Source organism: Sturnus vulgaris, chromosome 5, assembly GCF_052056855.1.
Source record: "Sturnus vulgaris isolate bStuVul1 chromosome 5, bStuVul1.hap1, whole genome shotgun sequence".
Taxonomy (NCBI): domain Eukaryota; kingdom Metazoa; phylum Chordata; class Aves; order Passeriformes; family Sturnidae; genus Sturnus; species Sturnus vulgaris.
Window position 1 is genome coordinate 15,960,041 of NC_142247.1, and position 6,577 is coordinate 15,966,617.

Genomic DNA, 6,577 nt, shown 5'->3' on the forward strand with positions numbered 1-6,577 from the left:
AGCTTTTTGCTATCATCTAGGATTATCATTTGAGTAATTTTAAATTTTCAGAAAGAAGCAGATTCACCACAGTTAATAAATAGCGAAATTAATAGTGTTAAATCCTTTTCTGAAAAGGGAATAAAAAGGCATGTGTAAAAATAATGTGGTTTTTGGATGGTTTTGCTACTTACACATTTGAACAAAGGCCATAAACATTTGAAAACTGCAAGGGAGCCACCATTCAAATAGAAAACATGAGGAAACTTCCTTGCTTATGAGTAATAGATAAAGACATTTTCGTGAAGTTTCATTGCAATGAATGAACTTAAGAGAAAAAAATTTATTTTAGCTGTATTTGACTTCATGCATTTGAAACAGATTATATTGCTGCTGGAGAAAAAAATTGCTTTAAATAGTGAATATATTTTCAGTAAAGGACAAATAGAATAATTTAAAATACAGAAGACCATATGTTTTAGTACAGGAGCACAGAATTTGACTTGTTTCATAGTTTGAGGCAGGAAATTAGTAACATGTTTACCATGTAAATTAAATTCAATGATAAAAAGTAAAGTGAGTTTTGTTTTTACAGAAGCACAGTCTGAGTTACAAGGACTTGGCCAGATTTCAGAATATAAAAGACATCCGTATTTTTTGTATAATATATTGTATTTTATTGTATTTTATAATATTTGGCTCAGGCTAAAATTATTTTTGCTCTTCTTGCTTTGCAAATGTCAATTACTATCATAGGTTCAGGGTGGATCAGGAGGTTGTTGAGGTAACAAAAATAAATGTGTTCTTTGCATTTCTTCTGCAGTTTTGTGGTTTTTCTGCCTGTGCCAGCTGACAATGTCCACTTAATCCATAATTTGACACTGTTGCACAATTTCATATAATTTTCTTGTCTGTTCCTTCACTCATTTCTTCTGGATTTTTTAATTTGTTTTTTAACAGAAAGCTGTGTGAAACCTTCCAAGGAAGAAAGCAGTTTCTATCCAAGAAGGAGCATCCAACTTCAAAATAAACATTAAGTGTAGGTAAGTTCTTACTGAACATAGTCTGAACACAATGTCTTGAACATAATGTCTTCAAAATACATATGAAGGTAAAAAAGAAGTAAAAATTAGGGGACACCATAAGTTTGAAAAAAAGATCACAGAATCTCATTCAAATAGCAGGCAGAGCTGCATAATGATAGAATTAAATACTTGCCTTGTTACGTGCTTAAAATCAAGTAATATTTCACCAAGAAATATATCTGAGCAAATGATACTAAATAACTAAAGGAATCTTCCTTGGATGAGGTAAAAGTATGAGATACTTATATGAGATATTTTGCAGAAGACCATTTATAAAATTTTTTTAATAAAAGGGCGGTCTAATTTTTATTTTGGTATTTATGGTGAGTTAATGCTAAAATACAAACCAGTCACATTATTATGTTCTCAGACACACTTGGTCATGAGAAAAATCTCTTTTTTATGACTGTGCAATTATTTAGTACCTATCAGTTACTAAATAAGACATTTTTAAAATCTGGAAGATATCAAAATGTGATTTTAGTTTTCCACCTCAGGTATTAATAGTTTGATGGAAGAGCTGATTCTAAGAGTTCTGTCTTTCCAAAAGACAGAACTCCTGCATACAAGAAGCTTTTTTTTTTTTTTTTTTTACAAGAGACTTTATTTTCAGAAACATAAAATAATCACTGCAGATAACTTCAGATGGAACACACTCAAGTAGCAGTTAACTCCCTCCTGATAGATGTTGCTAAAAAGAAAGGCAATTTTCTCTCAGGAACCTCAGTACTCTTTACTGTATCCCCAGAGGTTTTCAGCTGAGGGTCCTGCATTGGTACTTGAGACCCTACACAAGCCTTTGAGCAAGGACTCCTAGAACTAAGCAACATGTTGAAGAGAAGTAAGCAAGCAAGGTCAGAAACTGAACCATAGACCTCTTGCCCTCTTTAGGGCAAAGAAGATTGTGGGCTCTTTCTTTTGAGTTTGTATTTGTATTGGATACCTAGCCCATGGTTAATCCCAAAGACTGTGGTGAGTGTGTAATGCTTTTTTTTTTCTTTTGCCCTTTGGTGGCATGTTTTGTATTCCTTCATTCTTCAGATTCTGGGTTGATTATAGCTATTTATAGAATGCAGATGCTACAGCCACGTTAGAGATATTTAACAGATCAAGTGTCAGTGCTAATTTTCTATGCTTGGATAGATATGCCAGTACATATATAGTAGATTAAGTGCAGCACTTTGCACTACTTTGGTATTTTCCTCAGTGCTTTTTAAATACTTCAGATATCCCTCGAAACATGAAATCTGAAACTAAAAGCTCAATTTAGCATGATTTAAAATAATATAAGCAATTGTAACTTTTCTGTTTGACAGGTAAATAATGCAATGGATTTGGCTCCACACAGAATGCTGGAAGGAGAAAGAACGGAAAAAATAAGCCTCACATTAATTTCCTGAGACTTTTTTTTCTTATGAGGAGCATGAAATTATACTGTAGCATTGTCATCTATGTATGGAAGGTACAGTAACTTTCTTTTTGTTGAAAACACTGTAGAAACATACAGAAGCAATATCCTATCATATCCTGCAGTTTTGAGAATTACTCTGTCCCATGCGACATGTTGCATTTGCTTTCAAATAACAAGCATTCCCAGGTGCAACTAATCCCAGGTGATGGGTAGGTGTTGGAGCTTCATGCATATCTCTATTGGATCAACTTGGATCAGTTCCCATCTGTGACCTTGGACAAGGAATTTCTGCCTTCAGGGTTTTCCAGATGTTGTTTTACTGACAAATTACATGCTATGGGAAGCATGATGACACCTTCACTAGAGTGAAGAGGGATATTGGAACACACCCAACGTTTTGAAACATTTAAGTCTTTAGCATAATGGTAGGCCAACTGAAGAAAGGTATTTTAATAGTTTGCAAAGATACAAACGCAAAGATAGAAAACTTTTCAACTGTTTGAGGACAGAGTGTGTTTATAGATCTGATGCTTTTGAGTCATGTGTGTGTCACTTTGACATAGACTCAGGTCTACATCATTAGTCCCCAATGGTGGTGCATTCAAAGGCAAGTTCTGGAAGGATTTTTGTTTCAACCTGTGAGTGAATAGTCTTGCCACTATTAGAGCTCACCTGTGGCTTGGATTTGTGTGGTGGATTAGGTGGGCTACGCAGTAACCTTACTGGTTTACCCATTGCAATTTCATGTGGACATAGTGTGTGTTTTTATTCACAATCATCTTGGTGTATATTAGGGCCAAAGGGAAAGCATTTATCCCTTTCAAGCCGATTTACTCACAAACTTTGGCTAGTATAATTCTTACTTCTTAGATTTCTTTCTTTCAGCAGCTTCAAAATATAAATGCTGTCAGGCTCCTAGGGCTTTACAGATCCCCTGGACAACCTGTCCTGTGAAATGAGTCCCCTGGTCACTATGTGGTACAATCAGTATTCCAAAATGATGCATTGTCTGAAAATTTTCATAGTGACATGCTTAGATCAGCATTTCTACATGGACAGACCTCTACTCATCCTGAGAAAAAGTTTACAATTAAGTAAGTGTATTTGTGGTTACATTGTTTGGACATCTGCATAAAATCCTCTTGCAAATTTACAAAGGAAACCCATGTGTCTAGGTGTGCTGCCTCTCTGGTTTTGACCCTTCATCTGATGTTATGGACCAAACAAATTGGACAAGTGCTGCAGTATTGCTGTGCTCTTACAGAAAATTTGGGACCAACCAAGCTTGTTGTACTGATGCAATCACACCCCCTTGCCAGGGTAAGCTACCAGGTGAGTCACACAGCAAAGTAAGTGAGGAGAAGCTGAGGTGCGACAAGGTAGTCATCTGGGGACAGCCATGAGGAATCAAGGTGTAACTGGCATTTCTGGCACAGCCAGGCAATGTTTTCATCTCCCAGGGCTGAGTCCTGCAAAACAATTCTGAAAGAGAAGCAACTGGTGACTGCTCTGTAGACAGGCTGATGAGATCCTTTACAGGAGTGTGCCAGCCAGAAAGACCCACTGTCCTTGCTGATTGATCAATTAACGCATTTTCTTGTTTGGTATCATCATAAGGAAAAACATGAGTGTAGTCTTTTACTATTGCTAAGAGCAGGCAGAGCAGGCATATTGCTAATACTTGCCAGAAGAGCTTCAGCATAGCAGCAAGGTACTTGCATAAGAGTGCCAGGGGATGTTAAGAAGCTGAGTTGCTTTCAAAGTTATCCACAACTGTGCATAGCCCCAAAGGCATATCAGGAATTGGTGTAACACAGATGGCTAAGGAAAGCCAATGGCTCTTGTGCAAGTAAAGAAGTGCTGATCAGGACAGCAAGTCCTGCAATTGCTACTGGAGAGCTTCCACTCCTTTGGTGGAAGTACAGACATGACACCCTGAAGCTGGATCAGAGGGCTGGAGCATCTCTCCTATGAAGACAGGCTGAGAAGAGTCGTGATGGTTCAGCCGGAGAAGATACAGGGAGACCTTTTAGCACCTCCCAGTACCTAAAGAGAGCTGGAAAGGGACTTTTTACAAGGGCATGTAGTGATAGGACAAGGGGGTTTGTCTTTAAAACTGAAAGAGGGTAGGTTTACATGCGATACTAGGAAGAAATTTTTTACTGTGAGGGTGGAGGGGCATTGTAACAGGTTGCCCAGGGAATTCATGGATGCCCTGTCACTAGAAGTGTTCAAGGCCGGGTTGGACAGGGCTCTGGGCAACCTGATGTAATGAAAAGTGTCTCTTCCCATCTGGATTGGTTGGAAGTAGATGATCTTTAAGGTTGCTTCCAACACGAACCATTCTATGATTCTATGGATGGCCTGTGGAACCACAGGGAATGACCCATATGTAAGAAGGATTATGTCTGGCTTCTGTAAGAGAAAATCTTTGATGTCATGGAAGGATGCTAATGGTTGTTCTATGACAGCAGGGCAGTCATGGCAATCTCCACAGGCAGGGCCACAATGTAATACTACAGGGTTAAGGACAGAACAGCAAGAGTACTGGCTGTTGACAGGAGATTTTGTTGGAAAATGTGTCTGTGCTAGATGGAAATATGCAGTTTTGTCTTTTAAAAAGAGGGATGCAACAGGGTGGGGAACAGCAACAGTTAGGGGATATTCTGGAACCAGAGTATCAAGATGAGGGTTTTTTTTCAATTAAAAAAACAACTGCAATGACCTTTTTGTTTAGGTTTTATTTTGGTTTTTTTCCATTCAGTGTCTTTTCATACTAGCTGGAAAAGACATCCCATTGGACTGTGCCACCAGGTTGCCTGATTATTTATACTATTAAACATTCCAACAAGGGAGCCAGACTTTAAAAAATGAATGCCTTATGAAAGTGATATTACGAAAAAGGAGTATGCATATTATGTCTCAGCTGATAGCTGTGAAGTGTTGGGACTGCAGGCCCAGAGAATTAAACTGATATGTAAAGAGATGTGACATGATCCTCAGTGCCAGAACAATTTCTCAGCTTTTCTTGCAGTACTTCACTGTTATTTTTAAATGTAATCTGAACTATGAATATGTAGCAAAATTAAAGAATTTTAAATGTTTTGTCCGGCTCCAAACAACTTTTCTTTACCCTATTTTTAGGAAAGCTCAGGAACCTTATCTTGGCAAGGAAACAAGTTGAAGGGGATGGTAGTCACAAAGGCACAGAGAGTTGATATTTTACTTTGCCTGTTCTGCTAAATAGATTGGCTTAGATTCAATCCCTCAAGACCAGCTGGTACTTAGGACTAGCCTGCTCTCTAGGGACTTCCTGGAATCATCTCATCAGAGCAGTCCAAATACATCTGGAGAGTAGCTTTACAGTTAAGCAGCATCAATTACCAAGAGGTCAGTGTTTCAGCTGCACCCAGCTGCTATTTATTTTTTTTATTTAGCAGTATAAATATATACTCAAAGTCTTCTCTCTTAGTTAATGCAGAAGGAAAAGTTTCTTTACTGGTTGTTTCAGTTCCTCTGACGTAAAGTGACTTCAGAGGGGAGATACATTGCAGGAATCTTCTTCTGTTGATCAGTAGGACAGTGACACCCATAGGCTCAAATTGACTGTGTATATGCAAATGTCTGAAGACAATTCTTGAACATCATGCCATGAGTCATTTCTGCCAAAGTTTCAGTACCTTATGTCAGCCAGCAGCTATTAGTGGCCTGATCACTGTACAGAAAACTTTTCATTACTAGTTATATTTGCATGTGAACCTTTTCTAGTAAAACTGTAAGATCAGTTTTCAGCAAAAAAACAAATTCAGAAACTCTCCGTGTGGCAGTTCTGACTCTGGAAGGGTTCTTGAGTTTCTCGCTTTCACAGCCTTTGACAAATGTTCTTTTGGGTTTGAAATTTTAGGGAAGGAAAAAGAAAGACCAGTTCCAGCATGTCTAAGGCTTACATGTAAATCAGTGTCTGACATAGGAGAACTTAAACATATAAGATGAATTCCAGACAGTTGGACATATTTACAGGTGGAAGTCTCAAATAAGTAACATAAAAGCAGGCTGGTAAAGCCTCGAGACAAAAGGCTGCAAAATACATTTTTAAAAACTC